Below are 22,099 nucleotides of genomic sequence, written 5' to 3' on the forward strand. Positions count from 1 at the left end.
TCGGGATCTGGAGGAGGGGGATCACCCGTGACGCTGTGTCCTGGCGAGCCTGGGCTGCTCAGGGTGCACCGTGTCCTGTGGTAGCCCCGTTTTCTCCCCTTGGAGCGTCTGGCAGATGCGTGGTGGCGGCTCCCTGGGAGTGGAGCCTGGAGGTGATGGGGTTTGGGCCCTGGGCCTTCTTCAGACTTGGCACTTGCAACCCGATGGCTGTTTCATGCCAGGCGTCTGGGGAGCCCCTGGAGGGGCCATCGGGGCTTCGGACTCCTCTCCGGGAGGAGGCTGTGCCTGGGCCGAGCCGAGCGCCTGCCTGAGTGGGAGCCGGTGGCGGGAGAGCGGGACGCAGGGGCCACGGGAGGGTGTGAGGACGCGAGGCTGAAGGCTGCCGGCCCCCACCTGATTTTTGGGTGCCGCAGCGAGTGCGGACCCTGTCCCGCGGCGTTCCTGGTGGCCACGGCGAGGGGGCTGCACTGAGGCTCTGGCGACGGAGCTGACGGGGAGTGGGCTGAAGGCCGTGGATGGACTGATGGCCAGGCCGTTGCAGGACGGACGGAGCAGGACTGGTTGAGAGCGCCCTTGCTTTGGGAGGCCGGCAGCGGGTGGCTGCGCGTCCGGGGAGGTTGGGGCCGCCGGGAGAGAGATCAGGAAGTGGGGCCTGAGGGCGTCCAGGCCTGTGCAGGGGTTCACGGCTCCACCCAGCTGCTGTGTCTCAGCGGGCAGAGAGGTCTAGCGAGCGGAGGAGAAGGTGCCGACAGAGATCTGTCCCCACAGAGGAGCCTTCGCATGGGGACGACCACTTGCTGGCGGTGATGGGCCTCAGGCCTGGCTGTGGCTGGTGGTGTGTCCACGGGCCCCTTCATATGCTGCTCCAGGTGCGGGGGCTCCAGGGGGCCCCGAGGCATTTCCGCCTTGACTTGGCGCAGGGAGAGTGGGTCAGGGCAGACGGCGACGGGCGGCTAAGCCGGATGTCCCGAGATGGTGGTATTTCAGTGAGATTTGAGTTACAGGGGTGTGCAGTGAGGATGTGCGCGAGGCGGTTTGGGGAAGGAGTGTCCCAGGCGGAGGCTGCTTGCCTGGGGGCCGGGGGGCTCCAGAGCACAGGATTCCCGGAGGACCGCCGGGCAGCTGCGGGGCACGGAAGCAAGTGCTTGTAGAGCAGGTGCTGAGCTGGGCGCTGAGGCGGTGGGGTTCCTGCAGATCAGTCCCTGCCAGGGACTCCCGGTCCTGATGTAGGGGTGGCACCGAGGGGCTGGCGGGGCGTCCCACATGGGCACACTTGGCCCATGCTCTTGGTGTTGCCGCTCTCCAGGAGTTGAGCTGAGCTGGCCTTGACTGTGGCCTGGCCAGACGTGTCCTGTCCCTGTCCCCAGGGAACCTGGTTTGGGGACAGACAGGCCTGACCGCAGCGGTCCTCTGTGGCAGGCAGCCCTGAGGAAGGCGTGCCGTTCGCTTGGAGAAATTTTGTGCTGAAGGCCTGCCGCTGAGGCCTCCTTTCCAGAAGGGGCAACGTTTGTCAAGCCCCGGGACCCTCCGGGCACAGCTGTGCTTTCCCGCCGCGCGGCGGGGCTGCTGTGCTCCTGCCCGCTGTGCCGGGGGCTGCCGGAGGCCCGGCTCGCGGCAGGAGCTGTTGGCCACGGGCCACTGGGGAGAGCAGGGCTCTGGCCACACAGGGGCTGGCACCCTCACACAGGGACGCAAGTCACGGTGCTCTAGGGCTCTCGCTGGCAGCCAGGTGGACGACGGTCCGGATAGTTAAGGAGCCGGTGGGGACGCTGCGCCTGCAGATTAAAGGGAGCTGTGGAAGGCGGTGTGTGTCCGGCCCACTTGCTGTGTACCGTGTGCCTTGGGCCTGGGGTGACGGGCTCTCGTGGGGCCCAGAGCAGTCCGGCTGCGGCGCTGTGCAGAGGCTGCCTCCTGCTGGGGCCGAGGGCGGCGGGGCGGGGGCTGCTGAGTGGCGGGAGGCCCTGCCTGCATGCTTCTCTGGACTAGGAGGTGAGCGGGTGAGCTTGGGGTTATGGAAGGATGTGACAGCCGCGGCTCAGGCGCCCCAGGAGCACCATGGAGAGGATGGGGAGAGGCCTGTGGGGGGAAGGGCTTGGAGGAGGCTCCCTCATCCGTCCACCCTCCGCCCCCCAGTGTGCATCTGCCCGCCTCTGTACCCCAGACCTGTTCCCCATCTGTTCGCCCCTCGTCTGTCTCCACCTACCACCGTCCGTCCCCCGTCCCCCTCCGTTCATTTGTCCCCTGCCCGCCCTCTGTTCTGCCGTCCAGCCAGCAGGCGGGCGCGGAGCAGCCGTGGTGCGGGGAGGCGGGCTGCGGGTCGTGCGTCTGCGGGGCCACGTTGCAGTGTCAGCACAGCCACTTGGTTCCTCCTAAACAAGCCGCGGGTGCTGCTGGGTCGGGGGGTGACGTGCCCCAAGGAAAGAAAACGGGTCACATAGTGGAGAGCTGTGCGGGGGGCGGGCTGCTTTAGGCAGGCCGTTGGCACCGGCCGTTGGCGCCCGAGTTGACCGCCAAATGGAGGCCTGCGGGGGCGGGGGGGAGTGGACAGTGCGCCCGCCGCTGAAGGGCTCAGGTGGGACGCGCTCTGCTGCGTGGCAGGAACAGAGGGAGGTCCTGTGTGGCAGGCCCGGGGCTGGGGGCTGAGGCCAGAGGGAGGGCGGGCCTGGACGGGGCAGGGGGCCAGGAAGAGCCTTCGGCAAGGTCTTGAATGCTGGGCCAAGGAGCGGGGTTCTCATTCTTAGAAGTGGCCGGGGCCCTCATGGCAGATGTGCGGGCACGCTGGGGCACTGGGTGGCAGGTGCTTGCGCGGACACGCTGGGGCACTGGGCAGGAGGCTCCAGACACACCAGCCCCAGAGCCCGGGACTGGTGGAGGCGGCTGTGGCAGGGCAGGGAGCGAGGACGAGGGTTCGCTGGGCTGAGGGCGGCTTCGGGGTGGGCGGTCAGCTCCCCTCAGCAGCTCCTTCTCGGGGCCCAGCGGCTTCCCTCTCCGTCTTCCTCCTCTCCCTGCTCCCCCTTCCGGCCCCCAGGCTCTGGGCTGGAGCCTCCTGGGCAGACCCCAGCCAGCTGCCAGCCGCTTTCGGCTGGTTCTCTGGACACCCAGGGTGCAGACCCAGGCCTCCGGGGCTCCAGGCCGGTCGGGGGTGCCTCCCTGCGGTGGACTGGCTGCTTCGAGGCTTCTCTTCCCCGTTTCCTCGGACAGATCGTTGGTCCAGGTCCGGACTTCCGTGAAAGCCACGTAGGGGAGGGACCCAACCCCCCCGGTGGGCTCCTGCCTGGCGGAGGGGGGGAGGGGGAGGGGGAGGGGGAGGGCAGGGCCCGCCCTCAGCCCCGCCCAGCCGCCGGTGGCCAGCAGAGGGCGCACTCGCCCCTCTTTCCTCCTCAGCCCACCTCTTTCTGGTAATTGATTGCCTAATTTCCTCTTTATGTGAAAGAAAGCAGATATCAAGTAATTTGCGGCAATAACCTGCTAATGCTGGGCCAGTATCGAAACTCCCCTGTTCATTTCAAGTGGCAGATAAAACACTAATACGTAATTATCCTTGCAAATTGGATTGTTTTAAATAACCAAAAGGCTGTGGCCAGGAGAGAGCGATCCCATCTCCCTGGAGCTCCTGTTCCCGTGTAATTGCCGCGCTCAATCAATTTCCCTGGCGTTAGAAATTCCATCACAATCAACATTAAGCTTTATTCATTGTGATGGCTAAGAGCCGGGCCATTTCTCCTCTTTTTCTTAACTGGCAAAATTAATCAGGGAAAAGATTTTAAACATTTACCCGTGCGAAAGAGGTCAGCTCTGCCACTATATTGCTCAGCAGATAAGGGGGCTAATAAAAAGAAAATTGAATTACTAATGATCACCAGGAACAGAGTATATAAAACCTGGCAATCGCCGGTTCAGGAAAAGGGAGAATCAATTTTCTTGGGACAAGGTGCGCTCATTTTTTATTTTGGCGCATATTATCAGCAATTTAATTTGAGAGCGCATAAACAGGAGGAAACAGTTAGGGAATAATGAGCCCGGAGGTGTAAAGTGCCGCAGGATATATGCTGTACACAATTTATTTGGCACAACAGATAATCGCTTTAATTGAATTCAAAACTGCATTGTTCAGCAGCCGTGTGGTCGCTGGTGCCTTGCGCCTGGGGACTGAGCCTTATGAAGCTCCGGCCTCACTCCTCCTCCTGCTTCCCCTCCTCTGCCTCCTCTCCCCAGCTCCCCTGCCCTGAGACCTTCCTGCCCACTCCACCCAGAGTCAGATTTTGGCAGGGGGGTAGGGCAGGTGGTCACTTGGGGACACTATGTGACCCCCCGCCCCACCCCTGTGCCTCCTGTCTCTGCCTCTAGTCGTTCTCCCTTCACTTTGCTCCTGGTGGTGAGTCTCTTGGCAGCAGGGGAGAATCAAGAGATGATACCCAAGAAAGAGCCCTAGAGGGCTTTGGTTTGCTGAGGGTTGGTGGGGTCTACCACATTGTGGCTGCATAGAGACCCTGCTTGATCTGTCTCAGGGCCGACAGACGCTGGAGAAAGTGCAGAGAAGAAGCTTGTTATAGACCTCAAAGATGGTTTCCGATTTACCACCCATGTAATTGTGGCAGTTAGTGGTCCTGGCTTGTGTTGACAGCATATGCGGCTCCTGTTGATTCTCGCTCCGTGCAGGGCCCAGGGCCGGGGCTCGGGCCATCCTGAGGTGGCAGGCTTCCTGTATGCAGAATGGGCGCTGACCCGTGCTTATGCACTCGTGCCCTAGGTTGGGGGGCTCCACGGCGGCCATGGGCTATGGGATTCCTCCCTGCCACCTGGACATGGTGGCCTTTGTGTGCCGAGGAGAAGCCGTGGTTGGATGGGTGCGTGTCACCTCCCAGAAGTCACTCGGGTGGGAGAGCCCCTCTGGCTCACCTGCCCAGGACAGTGGCAGCTCGCCCTCCTCCCCTCCCCTGCCTCATCTTGAGCCCGGGGGCTGGCCCAGTGTCCCCAAGACGTCACAGATGAGCGGCTGGTGCAGTGGCTGAGAGTGGGGGTCTTGGAGGTCATTCGGGGCTGCCAGGGTGGGGCTGCAGCCCACTTATCACGGCCTTAGGCAGACCTGGGGGTGGCTAAGTCTCTCACTTGAGCCAGGCCTTGTGCTGCCACTTGGCCTCTGGGTGAGAGCTTGCCCATCGCTTAGGCCGCCGTATCAGCCATGTAGTCCGGGGAGGCTGCCGTCCCCTCTGTGGCATGTCCACTCGGCCTAGGTCACTGGCAGAAAAGGCAGCTGTACTCTTGGCGCCTTGTCTGGGTCTCACCGGGTCTTCACTGTGCAGCCCCAGTGACAGTCCCCTGGTGCTGGTATGTAGCGAGAGGCTCCTTTGGGGGGATCGCCCAGTGTTGGGGGGGCCCCTCCTACTCCAGCCAGAAGTGCGTCACCTAAGGAGACCTCGGGGCTCTGTAGGTGAAGTGCCTGACTCTTGGTTTCGGCTCAGGTCACGATCTTGGGGTCGTAGGATCCAGCTCCCACCTTGGACTCTGCCCCGCATGGCGTCTGCTTGTCCCTCTCCCTCTGCTTCTCTCCTCAGTGTCTCGTGTGCTGTCTTTCTCCCCTTCAGGATCAATAGTCTTTTTTATCTTGAGATTTTATTTTATAGAGAGAGAGTAAGTGAAATGTGAGCAGGGGTGAGAAGCAGAGGGAGAGGGAGAGGCCGGCCCCCCGCTGAGCAGGGAGCCTTCAGGGGGCTCATCCCAGGACCCCGAGATCATGACCTGAGCCGAAGGCAGATGCTTCACCCACTGAGCCGCCCAGGCGCCCCTAAATAAAATCTGTAAGAGAAAGAAGTGGGACACCCATTTCCTGTGTCCCAAGTTTCTCCAAGGAAGTCCTCCGGGAGTTTCTCCCCACGGGAGCTCCCCTTGGACCCCCCCACCTCCCTCCTGTACCTGGGTCCCTCCCCAGGCCACTTAGCTGACTGTTGTACCTCCCCCAGCCCCCCGAGCGGAGCCCCACAGTGATTGCTCTGCGGGGGAGGGGTGTCTCCCCACCCCCATCCCCCGACCCGTCCCCGGGCTGTCTTGCTCCTTGTCCACCTGCTCTTGGTTCCTTAGGCGAGTCTCCTGGCGCGTGGTCCGGGGGCTTGAAGGGCCCACGTTGGGGCTGTCCCCTTGTTTCTGGAGAGGTCAGAGCAGGCTCACCCTCAGATCCTGAGTGTGGACGCCCAGCTGGGCGTGTGCAGTTTGTGCAGGGACGTTTGTGGGGTTCTTGCTGGGCATGCTGCTGGCTCTGTCCTGTAGCTGCCCCTCAAGCAGCAGCCGTCTGGGTGGGGAGCATCAGGCCGCAGCACTGCAGCGTCGGTCTCAGGAGGCAGCCCCAGAACCTGCTGCTTGGCGGGGGCTCTTGGGAGGTCTGCACTGGCCTCAAGGCCCCAGGCAGGGGGCGGGCCGAGAGGAACAGAGCAGAGCCTCAGGCCTTGCCCTGGGCCTCTGCTGGAGGGAGGCCCATCCTCACCCCAGGCGTTTGCGGGGCACTCTGGGCTGGCTGGGGGTGGGGGCGGCTTGGAGTGGCTGTACCCCTGGGCTGGACCCTCTGTGCAGGTGGCCTCCCTGGGGGGGGCTGACCGTCACGGAGTGCAGGCTGTGCGCTGTTGCTTGACTCCGGTGCACGGTGCCTGGGGAGCCCAGAAACCTTCCCGGCCCCGCGTGTGGGGCCCGTGGTCTTCCTGTTACTCCTTACTCTGTGCCCTTTCTGCCTCTGATAAGTGAAGGTCACTGAGGGTCACTGTGCTCTACGCGCTGCTACGTCTGTGGCAGCAAAGGCCCCCAGTGTGGGGAGGAGAGGGAGTGATGGCGGCACAGATGTGACTCTTTGTGGCAGAAGGAAGAGGCGGAGGGACTGGCCCACTGGCAGGGAGCAGGGTGGGGGCACCCGCCTGGCCAGGGCTTCCACAGGGCCAGAGGTTGGCGAGGAATCTGGGGACGCAGTGCGGGGTGGCCCGAGCAGTGAGCACAGCATGCCCAGGGCCGGTGGCGGAACACGGGCTTTCCTTCCCTTGGACGAGCCTAGAACAAAGGGACGTGGGGAGGCGCACAGGCGGCAGGAGGCCCGCAGCCATCGGGGTGGCTGGTTGCGAGGCCCTTGCCCCTTTGGCTTCATCCGCGGAGTGTGAGGACCGTCTTCCTGCCTTACCTCCGTCCGCTGCCAGGCTCCTCCTGCCTGGACGGGCGTACGCAGCGCAGACCAGAGCTGTCCCGGGCGCTGGGCTCACACGGAGGCTGCCAAGGGAGGGCACAGGGCCAAGTTCAGTTTGCTGAGTGTGGGCTGTCTGGGCTGGGCCTGGGGTGATCCGACTCCCAGAGGCAGAAAGTGAGGCTGGGGAGCCACAGGGCCTTCCTCTCTGTGGGCAGCAGCCTGCACCTGACCGTGGGCCCAGGCCCCTGCTGCGGCCTGCAGGCCACGCCTCCAGGACGGGGCGATGCTCTGGGCTCCATGCCAGCCACGGAGCAAATGCTGGGTCTCCCCGCAAAGCGGGGCCGGGGCTGGAGGGGATGGCAGGCACAGGGGCTGCTGTGTGACCAGCAAAGTCTAGCGCCTCCCTGCTCCTTGCCCCCAGCCCCAGCTCTGTTCTCGTCTGCAGGCCCTGCCCTGGGTCCTTGGTAAGACTGTGGTGCAGGCTGATGGCCAGGCTGTGCCGGCATCCCCGCGCAACCACCAGGAGCAAAGCGGGTGTGTCCCTTGTAGCTGCAGGTGACAAGGGCGCGGAGGTGGGTGGGGGTGGCCCCGAGGGGCGTCTGGTGCATCCGGTTCGTTGCCAGTGGCCCCTCAGTGCCCCTCTTGTCCTGGGCTCGCTGGCGTGGCAGACTCCTTCCTCGAGGACTGAGGGCTTACACCCAGCCCTGGGAGGGCGGGGGCCTGTGGACACGACCTGCTGTCTGTGGCTCCCTGTGGCATTTATGGCTGGAACCTGGGCTCTGGGCTGGGGGGTATGACCCAGCTGGCCCCTTGGTACCTCTCGGCCCAGGTGTGTGTGTGACGGAGGAGGAGCAAGAGTGTGGCTTTGGAGCCCCCAGGAGCACTGCTGGGGGAGCACTGATGCGAGAGCATCGTCCTCTTGGGGCCACTGAGGTGCGGAGCAGTATCCGTCTCTGGCCCTGGGACGGTGGTCCCAGGGAGGGGTGCTGGGAGCTGCCTGGGAAGAGGTGCTCCTGGGCTCTGAGCCTCCGGTGGCGCTCTTCCTGCTGGGGACGGCTGGGTGGGAGGGACACGGTGTCCTCAGGCTGGGCCTTCTGGTCCTCTGGAGGGGGACAAGAGCTGAGTGGGTGGGGGGCGGCAGTCCTGGCGTCTTTCCCTTTCTGGGAGCTCTGCAGCCGGAAGGTTGTGTCTTTGGTGCGTGGGCCCGTGGGAGGTGCAGGGTGAGGCGGCTGTGGCTTCCGAGGGGCCCACGCGGGGAGGCCCCCTCCCCTGCCTACCTCAGCCTGGCCCCGTGCCCACCGGCAGCGAGCTAGCGGTGTGGCCGTGAGTCAGGCCCGAGCTGCCCTTGCGGCTCCTCTGCTTGGCGTGGGGCTCCAGGGGGCCGTGGTGGGCATCTCGCCAAGGAGGCCTGGGTTGGGTCTCTCCTTTGGGGTTCTCTAGCCTCCTCTCCTTCCTTACTCCTGTGCTCTAAAAGGGAAAGGTGCCATGCTGGGGGGGGTCACGCCATGTTGTTCCCTTGGCTTGTAAAGGAGGGAATGGCTGCAGAGTCCCCTCAGCCCTCCAGCTGTCCTGGGCATCAGTGCTGGCAGGCGTGTGTGCCCTTGGGGGCCTGCACAGGTCTTCGCGAGGGGTAGCAGGTGGGCAGCAGAGGGTAGGGGTGAGGGTTGCCGTTCTGACTCAGAGCCACACCCCCACGGACCACAGCGGGCCCTGCTCAGTGCTTGCACGGGTGGCCCAGGTCTCTTGAAAAATAGGCAGTTGGGGCGCCTGGGTGGCTCAGTGGGTTAAGCCTCTGCCTTCAGCTTGGGTCATGATCTCAGGGTCTGGGATCGAGGCCCAGCTTGGCCTCTGTGCTCGGCGGGGAGCCTGCTTCCTCCTCTCGCTGCCTGCCTCTCTGCCTGCTTGTGATCTCTGTCTGTCAAATAAATAAAATCTTTTATAAAGAGTAATAGGCGGTTGTTCGTTATAAGTTTCTCCTAAGCACAGCTGTATCCTGCAAGTTAGTGATTTCTGTTTCCCTCCAACTTTTTTTCTAATTTTTCCCTGACCCGCGGGTGTTCTGTGTCATTCCCAAACCTGTGAGTGCTTCGGAGGAGTTTGTGGCTGCTGCTTTGCAGCCTCAGCCCAGCCTGTGCACTGCTGGGAGCTCAGGCCCTCGGGGTGCGCTGAGACTGGTGCTGGGGCCCCGTGTGCCCAGTCCCAGGCAGTGCGTGCTGCGGAGGTCGCGGGGTTGTTGCCGCTGGGTGTGGGGCGTGGGCGCTCACCGTGTGGCTCCTGCCCCTACCGGCGCAGCTGGCGGGGCCGGGGGTGCTCTCACCACGTGTGGTCACGGCCGGAGGCGTGCTGGTGGGGGCCTGCTGTCTCCGCGGTCCGTTCTGCAGGGCGCCGGTGGCGGCCACTGCACCGAGGGCTCGCGAGTTCAGGCCGGCAGGTCTACCTGGCGGATGCAGCCGTTTAAGGTTGTGAATGTTCGTTATTTCCAGTAACGCTTCTTGCCTCGAAGGCTCTTTTCTGTGACGCTGGCATCGGCCCCGGCTCCTCCCGGCGGGTACCGGGAGGCGCACTCACACACGGGAGTGTCGTCTGTACCCGACGCAGCCGCACGGTGCTTTCAGCTTCTCCGTTACGATCAGAGACTTCTTACGTGCGGCAAAGAGCTTTAACTGCAGCCTGAAGTTGTCTTTCTAAAGCGAGACCGGGCGCGTTCACGCTTACTGTGATCACTAACGTGTTTGGTCGCGGCTCCGGCCTCCCCCCAGGCTTTCTGTCCGTCCTGCTCTCGCCCTCGGCTGCGTGGCTTCACCCCGGCGGGGCGCCCCATGCGGGGCCTGAGCTGAGCTCCGGAGCCGCCCAGGTGCTCCGTTCTTCGTTCCTCTAGATTTTTTTTATCCCATTTTCCCCTCAATCCACGCACTGGGCGTCCTTCGGCTCTCTCACCGCGGAGGTCGGAGGTCGCGCCGCGCCGCCCGCTGTGCTTCCTCTGGGATGCCGAGGGACCCGCAGGCTCTGTCCCCTCCCACTTCTGTGCCGCACCTGCCCTGCCCCGGCTCTCCCTGGGCTTCAGCCCTCTCCAGCCGGTTTACAGACGCGGCGTCGGCCCGGATGGCCCCGTGCGTTCTCCTGTCCCGCTTTCCCTCCTTCTGACCGGAGAACGTCTCTTAATGCCTCCGTTAGTGTTGCAGGTGTGCGGGGACCTTTCTCTCCGTGTCCTCGCAGGACCCCGTGGACACAGATGGAGCCCCTCAGGATGGGCCTCCCTGGCCCGCTGGGTCTGTCCTGCTGGGGGCGTGCAGGTGGCTCTGCCAAGGGGCGGACACCTGGGGTGTCTCAGAAAGGGTGGGCTCAGCTGTCCCCTGCAGACGCCTCTTCAGCTGTCCGAGCTTCTGGGCGGACGTTGCGATCCTGGCAACGGTGCCTGAGGCCCTGGGCCCTGCGCGTTGAGCCTTCCTGCTTTCTCCGCCCCGCCCCGTTGCTGGGTGCTTGGGAGGCGCTAGCGGCTTCCCTCGAGCCCCGAGGTCATTGGCCATGACCTGTTTACCGTGAGGGCCCTTGCTCCAGGCCGCCTGCGTGGCCTTCGAGGGGGTGGGGTTGGCGGCGGGCAGAGCACTTTCCAGGTGGAGCCCAGGCCCGGCTGTGAGGGCCCGAGACGGAGCCGCCTGGCACTGTGCATGCGGCCCGGCTCTCTCCTGCTCACTCCGGTAGCCTTTCAGCGAGGAGGTTTGGTGTGTGCGTAGAACAAATGGAATTTTTCAGGGGAACCTACAGCCCAAAGTCTGTTGCTGTTAAGTGTCCAGTGATTTCTTGGGTTTGCCTGAGCGCCTCCCAGGCCCAGCAGGACGGAGCCCCAGCCTCGGATAAGCCCCAGGGCCCTGTGCCCTTCTGGTGTCTCCGGCCCGGGGGTCCACAGGGCTTGTGGGATGCCAGGGTCTTGTCCCCGGCCCCCGCGTCCCCTCCCAGCTCATTCACGTTGCGGGCTGTGGTGGGGACCTGACAGCTGTGTGGCCCCTTCTGCCTGCCCTGCCTGTCTGTGGCCGTCCAGTGCCCTGGGGCCTCCATACAGAGCCCCCCCCCCCCACGCGTGCCCCCCAGGCTGCTGTCCCTGCCTCCCGCCACGCCCCCACTCCCCACCTGCCCAGGCTGGCCTGTTTGTTGTTGCTCTGCGGGGGTCTACCCCACGCTTCCCGAATTAATTCTGGAGCTGCTGTGCTTCCTTTGTGCTGTGCCTTTTCCAGCCGCTCAGATCCGTGATAGGCTCTGGCAGCTCCTCTCCTAATTGCCCTTTCGGCGTCAGCGGCAGAGCGAGGAAGTGGCAGGGCGCGTGCAGGGGCGCGGCAGAGCGCTGCAGCCTCGGGAGCACGCTCCGTGGTGTGAGCTGTGCCCGCAGCGCTGTGGCTGTGGGACAACAGAGGGCCCGCCTGAGCTGGGCAGGGGCGATGAGCCCTCCCCTGGCCCTGTGAGCGTACAAAGCCGGACATAAGCCGGCATGCAGATGGGGCTCTGTTTTGGGCCAAGACCTCTTAGAGAGGGAAACGGGGACCCTCATTTCCAAGGTGCCTCCAGGGCAGGGCACACAGTGCACCGAGGGTTCCTGTGTGCCTGCTGGGCCCTGAATTGTCACGGCCAGGCCTAGGCCGAGTAGACCGCCGGCTTTGCCTGCCAGCTCTGGGCTGTGGGCAGCGATGGGAAAGGCCAGGGTGACCGGGTGCCCTGATTTTTGGTCCTCTGGCCAGGTGTTCCTCAGGGCCTCCTGTGGTGCCCTGCCCCTGCCTGGCTCTGGGGAGCAGAGACATGGTCCTCGGTCCCCTCGGTCCCCTGCCTCTTTGGGCAGGGCACAAGCCCAAAGGAAGAGTGCCCCCATCCCACTGCCTGACCTGCCCCTCGTGGGGACTAAGGTTCTGCCTTGGGTGCTGTCTGCCTGCACCGCTCTGGTCGTTGTCCTTAGAGGTGCAGGTGCAGCGAGCGAGAAGGGCTGGGCCGGGCCGTGCTAAGTGACAGGCTCTTGCAAAGACCAAAGGGCAGTAAGTTTGCAGTGAGTCTCGTCAGAGAGGCACCTGTGGGCCCTGAAGGGGGATGGCGTGTTCCCGTGCACTGGATTGAGCTGCAGGGGTTGGGGCTCTGCTGAGACGAGGTCATGGAGTTTTCTTCCAGGTTCCAAGTTTTACTGCTCTCCCTCCGCCCTCCCTGGCCCCGCAGGAACCCGGGGGAACAGTGGGCAGGGCACGTGCTGCGCCTCGGGGCACGCCCCTTCCAGGCTGATGCCCTCCACAAGTCGTGCCTAACTGCAGGGCCCGTGGCCGCCGCTGACGGCCTCCGCGGGGGAGCGTGGCGTGTCTGTGCCGCCGCCTGCTGTCTTCCCCACTCGGGGCTGAGAGCCGGCTTCCACCTCCCAGGCCCGAGTCTGGGTGGAGGCGGCCCTGTGCGTGCCTGGGGGGCGGTGTGGTCATGAACCTGGTGGTTGGGCAGCTGCTTCCTCTCTCGGGGCTGGGGGCGTGGTGACCCCGGGTCCTCGCGTGTCTGGCGAGACGGCAAGATGGGAGGAGGAGGGCAGGGGGTCTGTGTGAGGGGCCGTGGGAACTGCACCCCCCAGGGGTCCGCACCTGCCTGAGGCGGAAGACCCCCTGGGCTCCGTGGGGCATGGGCCCGGGGGTGGTCTTCGCTCTGGATCACGCCGGGGGTGCCGGGGGGCCAGCAGGGGCTGGCGTGTCTGGGGGCATGGGGCTTACATGAGGATTACCTCCCGGTGTCCACCGGAGATGGACAGGCCTGGGGCTTTGGAAAACCGCAGCTCCCCAGCCCCAGGCCCCACCTCAGAATCTGGGCAAGAGCGACCATGGGAGGCTTGCTCTGTGTCTGGGCGTCGCTCGAGTTGGGAGGTCTGGGGGAGCTGGGACAGGCCCTGGGCCGGAGCCCCTTGCCCAGTGTCTGGGGTGCCCTGCCGAAGCCTGAAGCCTGGGCCGGTCACAAAGTTGCTCTCGCCACCGCGTTCCCATCCCTGCTGAGTCTGCGCCCTGTGGCCGCCCAGACTGCCGCCTTGTCTGCAAACCCAGCCTGCCTGCAGGGGTGTACCCCACCGCTCTGCAGGGGTGTACCCTAGTGCTTGGGAGCGCGTGAGCCCAGCCTCTGTGAGGACACCGTGCGGACCCTGGGGCAGCGGCAGCTGTCAGGGAGTGTGTGGGGGCAGCATGTGGTGGACGTCTGTCCGCCTGTCACTGCAGCTGCCTGCCCCGCCCGCCTCGCATACACGGTCCCTCCTCTGACCTCGCTGCTCCCTCCCTGCTCCCCCCTCCTTCCTGATACCTGATGCCTGACGCCTGTAGCTCCCCCTGCAGCTGCGGCCTGCCCTTCTGTGGGCTCCTGCTGGGGAGCCGTGGGCTGGGCTCTGGGGCTCCTGCCCTGTACCGAGGGCCCTGGGGGCAGAGGTGGGCCATCTTTGAGCGTGCCAGGGCGTGGCCCACCTGGCTGGTACCCTTCCCCTAGTGCTGGCCCAGCAAAGGCCAGCCTGGCAGCCTGGGTTCTGGGACCGGCATGCGTGGTTTTCTGTGAGCGACCGCTGCTCGTTCGGGAGGTTTTCCAGGCCGCCTGGCAGGCTTCTTCCTTTAGCCTGGGCTCAGAGGAAGCAGTGGGGTCACCCGAGAAAAGGCCTTGCTGTGGCGAGTGGGACACTGTGTCCTGGCCAGAGGCCTTGGGCTCCCCTGGGCGCCTGGACTGCAGGCACCTGGCAGCTCCCCAGCGCCCATGGACTGGCCAGGCCTTGCCCTGGTGACGTCAGGCTGGGAGAGGGGACCCGGGGATCCCCTGGGCAGTTCCCTGTGACGGCTGCAGCCCGTGCACGTCATACACCCGTGGGGCTGTGCCGGCTGCCCTGCGGGCTGGGGTTGCAGTGCCTGTGGGGGCAGCTCCCCCCGCTGTGCCCCCATCCCTGAGGGAGAGGACGGGAGTCAGCCGGGAGGAGGCAGGCTCTGCGCATGCCCTTCCTTTCCCAGGGCCCGTATGGCTCCAGTGGCTTCGCTGCTGGAGTCACCGTCCGCAGTGCTCTGCACCTTGCCTGCCCCCGGCCCCCAGGACAGGGAACTGGCCCTTTCCGCATCGCGGCTGAGAGTGCGGGGTTGTCTGTCTGGGCGTGGTGGGCACGTCCAGCCCCTTCCTGACCACCAGCCGCCCCCCCCCCCCAGCAGCAGCTGCCGACTGTGGGCCGACTGTGTCCCCTTGGTTGTACCGGCCCGGCTCAAGTGGCCTTGGTGCTGTCAGTGAGTGTGGGCGTGGCCTCACCTTTCACTGGGGGACTTAGGACCCCCCCGAACATCGCTCCTCAGAGCCTCTGGTCTCCTGGGGTTTCAGCCGGGCTGAGGGATGTGACTGACCTTGTACCTTTCAGGCTGTCTCTCCTGGCCCCAGGTGGGCCAGGCCTGCAAACGGAAGTGGGTGCAGAGGTGACAGAGCACTGGCCATTTCATGAGGGCACGCGCTGGGGGGCCCGCGTGCCATTAGGTGCTGGCCGGCACCCGGTCTGGCTGGCACTTAGGGCTGAGGCCTTGGGCCCCTGCACTGGGCACGCGAGCCCTAGCCAGGGCACAGGCAAGAGGCGTTGGGCTGGGACCCTGGGGCTGCTCCAGGGCCTCTGCTGCTGGGCCGGCTTCAGGTCTTGTCCCTGGGCAGGGGTAGGGATGTGGGAGGAGGTGCTGGGGTCAGCTCTGTTCACCCGCACAGGGCCTGGTGGGCGACCAAGCTCTGTGCTTGGTTCCATCTAGGTCACAGGGAGGACGGGCTGCGGCACTGGGTCCTGCCAGGCAAGGAGGACTGCGGTGGGTAGAGGGAAAGCGGTTGGCATCGGGTAGGCGGGACTGTGGGGTCATCTGGGCCCTGCGTCGGGCACGGAACGGGGCTGTCTCGAGAGGAGTTCCAGTACTTCTGTGGTCCTGGCCCCCAGAGTCCCTGAAGCTCGGGGCGGGGGCAGGACTTGTGCAGGCTGGGCCCTGGCAGGGACCCCACGGGCGCTCAGGGTCGGGCTTGTAGGTGCTGCCGCTGCCTCTTCTGATGTGTGCCCTGGGGGGCCCTTCCCGGCAGGGGCTGCGGGAGGCCCACCTGCTGTAGGAGGCTTGGGCCCTCTGTGCCCCCTGCCGTTTCCCCAGGGCATAGCGGGTCTTGCCAGAAATCTGCTGAATGAATGAACGAGCAAGTTCCTGCCAGAATTTTCTGCAGGGACAGGACGGTGTTGGCCCTTCCCGGGGATGGCCTTCTGTCAGAGGCTCGCCTGCGTGGGGGGCGGAGCGCCGGGGTCCGCACCTCCGAACAGCCCGCCCTGTGCCAAGTCCGCTCCTTCTCGGGCTCTTCCTTGGTCTTCAGTCGCTTCTGGAGCTTCGTGTTGCCCGTGTTGTCTCCTGAAGGCGTTCTGTGGCCCGAGTCACTCGGTCCCCCGCGCGTAGTGTGTGGGCATCCAGGCCACATAAGTGGGAGCTGTGGGCTGGTCTGGCTCCGTCTCTTGCTGTGGCCGACTGACCCCGAGGACCACGGGCCGAAGTAAATCCGGTGGGGGCGCGCGGGTGGTAGCAGCCGCCTCGGCTCAGGATGGTTGAGGGGTCCCCAGGGTCACCGAGGTCAGGGCTGGGGTCTGAGCACACAGGAGGGTGCAGGCCTGTCTTGTGACACGTGGTAAGGGCAGGAGGCGTGGGCTAGGTCCCCGGGGCATGAGCTCCTTCTCTGTGAGGCTGAAGCCCCAGGACCCAGCAGGCAGTATGGCGGGGCCCTGTGCCCTGATGGGCCCGACTGCTCCTTGACGCCCGTGTGACCCCCGCATACCCGTGCACTCCCCACACGCTGCCCTGGGGTGCCGCAGTCCCTCCAGGGCCTGCTGATCCCAAGGAGGGTCGGCCCTCGCTGCGGGAGGTGGTCTCGAGGTGCTGGAGCCTGGGCGGCTGCAGGCAGGTCAAGGGATGCCCAGTCCCAGGACATCCTGGCCGAGCTGCTCTGCCCAAGGTCCGCCGGGGCGCCTCAGGGAGCAAGCCGCCTGGGTCTGCTGCGGCGGGGTGGGCAGTGGCCAAGGCCGGCCCGGCTCCCCAGCTTCTCAGCCGTGCTCCTCACCTGTGAAGGAGGGCCCCGGTGGGTGGGGCGTCTTCCTGGCGCAGGGCGGCCCCCTCACCTGGAGTGCCTGGCCTGGAGGTTTTCTCCCTGCCTGGATTCCCCTGGTTGCCTGCCACACGCCGCCTTGGCCTTCCCGGTGTGGGGGAGGGCAGCTTCCTGAGCTCCCAGGGCTGGGCGGGCTTCCCTGCCCTCTGGGCCATGCCTGTGGGTGGGTGGGTGGTGAGAAGGGCTCACTTTCCCCCTTCCCCCCATAGCAGCGTGGTTAAAAGGGGAGGGTCGACCCCCCCATAATCTATAGTAGCTGTCACGGAGCAAACTACTGCCATCTCATACAGACGGGTCAGGTGTCGGCGCGATCGATGGCTCGCGCACCATAATTATAGGAACGAGCGGCTCGAGTTGCTTGAGTGAGTGTGAGAAGAGTAGGGTCTCCATCTTCCCTCTAATAGGGCCCTGACAGTCCGTGGCGGCGTCGGCGCCGCGTCTTGGGCTGACGGTGTCGTCATTAAACAGCAGGTAGTGTGCGGCGACAGCGAGCGCGGCCCGCTGGGGGACAGGCAGCCGACCGTGGTTGTTTGTCATCAATGAGCTGCCCGCGCTCTTCAGGCCGCCGTGCCGCCGGCTGCTGGCTGACGTATGGCCTGTCGGGCTGCCTCTGTGATTTGATAATCGGTAACTTTCTCAGGGCCGACCCCTGGCGCGGCGGTGACCGTGCTGCAGGAAGGCGGGCGGCCAGCACCTGTGGGCCACGGGGTGCACGTGGGACGCCAACAGGGCGGGGCGGGCTGCTGCCCATCGCACCCCCCAGGTTCTGGGGTCCTCCTGCACCTCTGTCCCGGCGGTGTGCGTGCTCGCATCCGCCTGGCCTCCCCACACCAGCCCGTGCTGGTTCTGGCTGGGACGCCCTGCCTCAGCGATCCTGGCATTTCTGCGGGCTGGTCTCTGAGCAGAGGGGAGCCAGAGCCCTCCTGAGAGCTTCCCGATGAGCCCGTGGGAGCGCTGACCTCCTGCGGCCTTGGCGTGCAGAGCAGGGGCATCCTGGGTGCCTGGGAGCCTCCCCAGCTGCCCTGTGTCCTTGCTCGTGGCCACCGCTGGAGCCGAGGGCCAGACTGCCTCCCTGCAGCCGGGCTTTTCCAGCCTTCGAAGAGCTGGGAACCACCAGGCACAGGAAAAGTGGAGTGATTTATTAGACTCATAAAAATTCATACTTTGTGACTGCAGTCATCGCGTTCCTGAAGCTCGTTGGCGCTCCGTGTGTGGCAGCTCCTGCCGTGAGCGCGGGGGCAGCGCGTCCGCCGTCTTCTGCCTGGGCCGCTGTCACGCCTCGTTGGGAGAGCCAGTCGGGGCCCTGCCAGCACGTGAGCACCTGCTGCCGCTGCGCTTCCACGGGTGGGAGCCCGAGGGCCGGGCCCTGCCTCCCGTGTGCTCTGTGCACCTCCCTGCACCTGCTGCCTGGGCTGGGACTGTCCAGGGCCGGGGGGACAGCAGGCTCGGCGAACAGGGCACTTGTGCAAGAGGGTGCCTGCCTGGAGACACGCTTGGCGCGCCTTCACGGGATGGGGGCACGTGGGCCTCTCGGCAGCTGTGTTTCTGGCTGGTGTCCGTGGGAGCTGAGCCTCTGTCCATTCTGTCCCTCCTCTGGGACCCTGCACAGAGGCCCCTTGGCTCCCCAGCCTGGGCTCTGTCCTGCATCTGTGCATTGAGAGCCCGACATGCCCCATTGGTTCGGCCATGCACTGGGCATCGTGTGCTCTCTGTGGAGGACGTGAGGGCACAGAGGCCCCCAGCTTCGTATGGAGATGTCCCACTGGAGCTGACCACTGCCCACCCTGCCTGGGTATTTGGGTCCTCCCCTGCAGACAGCAAAGGGGCTTAGAGGGTGGGGGGGCGGGGCGGGGCGGGGGCTGGGAGCCTTTTATGGAACCTGCTTCTGTCTGTGTCCACACAGGTCGTGGTGGGGTGCCCGGCGCCTACTAGTGCCCGCCTCCCGGCTGTGTGGACACCTGCAGGCATTTGGCTTCACGCTTGATGGGTGGGAAGTTGTGTGCAGCAGTGCACGTCCCCTCGCGGTGACCCTCGCTGACTCCGCGAAGGCGGTTGGGAGGCCGCGCGGCCCGGTGTGCGTCCGTGTTCCTGCTCGGGGCGTGGTGGGGAGCGGCCGGCAGCGGGCGGGGAGCCTGGGGCACTCGCTCAGCCGCCAGCTGTGCTGAGGCCACGGTGGGGGGCCGCAGAGATTCCCCAGAGGCCCCCAGAGCCCAGGCGAGGGTTGTGCGTCTGTGCGATGGCGGCACACACCGCAGCCAAGCCTGGCTGCAGGGGGCCTAGACGGGTGCGCAGGGGGTGCTGATTGGAGGGACAGGGGCAGGCCGTGTCCTTGCGTCTCGTCTCACGTGGAGCAGTGTGCGGACGGGCCTTGGGGAGGCCGGTGCGGGGCCCCTGCTGGCGCTCAGCGGGCTGCTGGGTCTGTGGGGAGGCTCAGACGCCCCCTGGTAGGCCTGGGTGTAGGCAGGCAGGTGTAGGTGCGGACCCAGGCGTCCTGCTGCTGCCCCACATGCGCTGAGCTACGTACTCAGAAGGCGAAGACCACGGGCTAGAGAGGAGGAGGAGGGCCAGCCATGGGTCCTGAGCACAGGGGGAGCGGCCGGAAGAATCATCTCCAGGGAAGGTGCCCCGGGCGGAGGCCACTCGGGAGACAGGGAAGAAACCGTCCGGCGGGGAGCTCCAGGCGGGCCACGAAGAGGTTCCTGCGCCGTTTCGCTCCCGCCCTTGAGCCCGTGCGCGCTCTGGTGGGTTCCCTCGCCTGTGAGCCCGGGCTGCTTGTGCGGCTCACCTCCGGGGCTGAGAGGTGCTGTGGGGACCTGACCGGCACCTGCTTCCTGGGCACCTCAGGACAAGGCTGGGATGGTCGGGGCCAGGAGGCCTTCCCTGTCTGCTGTGCAGCCAAGTCCCCTGGGGAACTTCCCTTGGGGTTTGCTGGGTCCGCCTGGCTTCCTTAGCAGACGTCTTCCTTAGGAGCCGGCCACAGATGCGGGACAGGGTGAGCCCAGGCCGGGCGGAGAGCCATGTGGGGAGCACGGGCTGTTTTCTTTTTTCTGGAAGGTTGGCTGCCCACCAGGCTGAAGCGGCAGAAGGCCTGGGGCTGTTCCTCTGACACTCGCTAAGCACAGCTCCTGTCTGGTCCCAGTGCCCATCCGCCCTGTGCACACCACATCAGCCCTGTGCACACCACACACGCAAGGTTCCGTGTCCACTGCATGGTTCTCCTGCAGCTGGGGGTTGGGGGGAAGTGCACTCCGGGGCACCTCCTGCTGCCGAGAAGACCAGGGGCCTCTGGGCTGACCTGCGCCTCCCCTGTCCCCTCCCCCGCCAGGTAAGCATGGGAAGGTAAGGGCCTGGCTCTCTGGGGACCCTTTCTCAGCTCAGGATCTGTGGGCTGCTCGTTGCCTGCACACTGTCTGGACCCACCTGTCCTGCTTGGCCCAGCCCGTCCCCATGTCTGGCCGTGTCACTGTCCCTGGGGTGACACGGAGTCTGGGAGCAAGGTGAGGCTTCGGCCACAGGTGTGAGCCTTGTGCTACCCTTGAGGCAGTGCAGGGCAGGCCTGACCCCGTGCTAGCCAGCTCCTCCCTGGGTTCCAGTAGCCCCCGGAGGCCCCCTCCCCATGTCTACCAGGAGAAGCCAGAGCACTGGCCGCCTAGAGCCTATGGCCATGCTGTCCCCTCTCTTTGACCCCGCTCAGGGTCCTCCCCAACCCAGGCCCGCGGACTCAATGCTGGGGGTGCTTCCTGGCAGTCCCGCCTCTGGGGTGCACCTGTTTGCACGTGGGTGGGCTTTCAGTGTGTTCGCAGCCGGCAGCGGGAGGCTGGTCTGGGAGTCTTGCTCTTGCCGAAGAACAGGGTTGTGGCCAGGGCCTGCCCTGAAAGCTGTGGGCGCCAAGACACAGGCACAGGCCTTGCAGAGAGGGGATCTGGGAGTGTGCCCCACACCAGCAACCTTCAGTGCGCAGGGGCCTCCTGTCCTCTCTCTGGGGTGCAGCAGCAGCCCCACGGCCAGGTGTTGGCCCACGTCTTTGCCCAGGAAAAGACTAGGCTGGTTCCCACGGCTCGACACCCTGTCTACCCTGTCCCCTCATCTGCCTGATGCCAGAGCCCCCCCCCCCGGGGTCGAGGACTCCAAGGCCAGATCTTGGGCCAGGCCACAGCTGGCTCCTCCTCCGGAACTGCCTGGGAGGAAGACCTTTCCGACCACGGAAGAACGCGTCTGGGCATGTGGAGGCCTGTGATTGGCACCCACAGGCCCTGGGCAGCCAGGGGCCCCTGCACCCATCCCAGTGAGGCACGGGTGGCTGGCGTCATGGGGACAGGCCCGTCGCAACCTGAGCCGATGAGGACCGGAGGATGGTTTAGGAGCAGAAGAGAAGCCACTGTGGCTCCTGAACCGTGGAGCTGTAGCTGGTCTTCAGCCAGCAAAGGGCGTGGGCTGTTTGGGGGTGCTGACGTGTCCGCGTCGCCATCTGGGGAGCAGAGCTGGCAGTGGGCACGAGAGGTGGGTCTCGGCGAATTGTGTCCTGGGGAGCCAGGGCTGGTGGGAGGCCCACCACCGCAGCCTCCCCGGCAGCTGGGCGCCCCATCCCCAGTCGGAGGGCTCCCCCCACCACCACGTTGCCGTGGCCCTGAGAAGCTGGAGGTCTGGGGCCTGGCCTGGTGCCCCTCCTTCAGGAGCACAGCTGGGTTTCTGGGCAGATTGGCTTCCTCGTGCACAGGTCTCCAGTCCTGCTCTGCGGGCACAGGTGGCTCATGTGGCTGATTCTGGTGAATTCTGTGTTCAGGTACTGGTCACTGGCTTTCTGCTCAGCAGTCCCATCCCCTAGTTGGCATGAAGGGCCAGAGGCGGCCATGCCCTTGGGCTGTACCTCCACCAGCAACACCCTGGCTCCCTCATGCTGCCTGGCCCCCAGAGCCTTAGGGGAGAGGCTTCTGGAACAGCGTGGGAAGCCCGGCTGTGGACTCATTGGCTGCCTTCCGTGGCATCCTCAGCCTCTTGCCCAGTTGGCCTCTTTCTGGAGGCCCCAGTGTCCCCATCTGTGGCCTGTTGCTGGCAGCGGGGTCGGGAAGCTGTGGGGCCTGGGACACGTGATGCCTGCCCCCCCCCCCAGGCCTTTCCTGAGGGAGCCAGATGCGGACAGTCGGGTGCTGCAGGGGACATTTAGTGGCCCTGGGTTGGCCGGGCTCATTTTGGATGCCCTGCATACCAGCTGGTCACATCTTTGCATATCTTTGCACAGAGTTTTTATCTTTTCCTTATTCATTAAACAATTGTGAGATTAGTAACTCATTTTCTATCTAGTTATTGCCCTTTGAAGTTCCATAAAAATTTGAACTCCGTCTCAACTCCTGCTCTGCAGTAACACAGAGAGGGAGCCGTGACCTCTGTGGGATGGGCTCGGCCGTCTGTGGTGGCTTCTCTGAGCCGGGGGGCGGCGGGGGTTGCTGCCTACGGGCTGGGCCGCGGTCCTCCTTCCTCTGCCGCCCGCCCAGTGCCCGGCGGCCCCGGGAGGGACTGGTGAGGGACTGGCCGGGGCTGGCGTGCTCCCCGCTTCCGCAGCTACATCCCGGAGGGCGGCACACGTGGGGCTCAGTGCTTGGGTCCCAGGCGCTGTGGACCTCGGCAGCCTCCCCTACCCCAGCAGCGGGCCTACCTGTGTGTGCGGTACCTGTCCTGGGCACAGGAAGGCCCCCGGAGGCCTGGGCGTCTCCCCCACCCCCGCAGGGCCAGCCCCGGGCCGACTGCAGGCACACGGGCTCTGCAGATAGATGGGCTCATACCCCGCTCAGATATGATGCCAGCAGTTTTTTTGTACTT

The 22,099-nt window shown here is 65.4% G+C and overlaps 1 protein-coding gene across 2 annotated transcripts in view; it reads left to right on the forward strand.

Moving 5' to 3' along the window:
- The window catches only part of ZC3H3 (zinc finger CCCH-type containing 3), a 79,457-nt gene that overhangs the window by 4,980 nt on the left and 52,378 nt on the right, over positions 1-22,099 (forward strand). The gene's annotated exons all lie outside the window — the stretch shown is intronic.

This window comes from Mustela nivalis (genome assembly GCF_964662115.1).
Source record: "Mustela nivalis genome assembly, chromosome: 2".
In the NCBI taxonomy this organism is placed as follows: Eukaryota; Metazoa; Chordata; class Mammalia; order Carnivora; family Mustelidae; genus Mustela; species Mustela nivalis.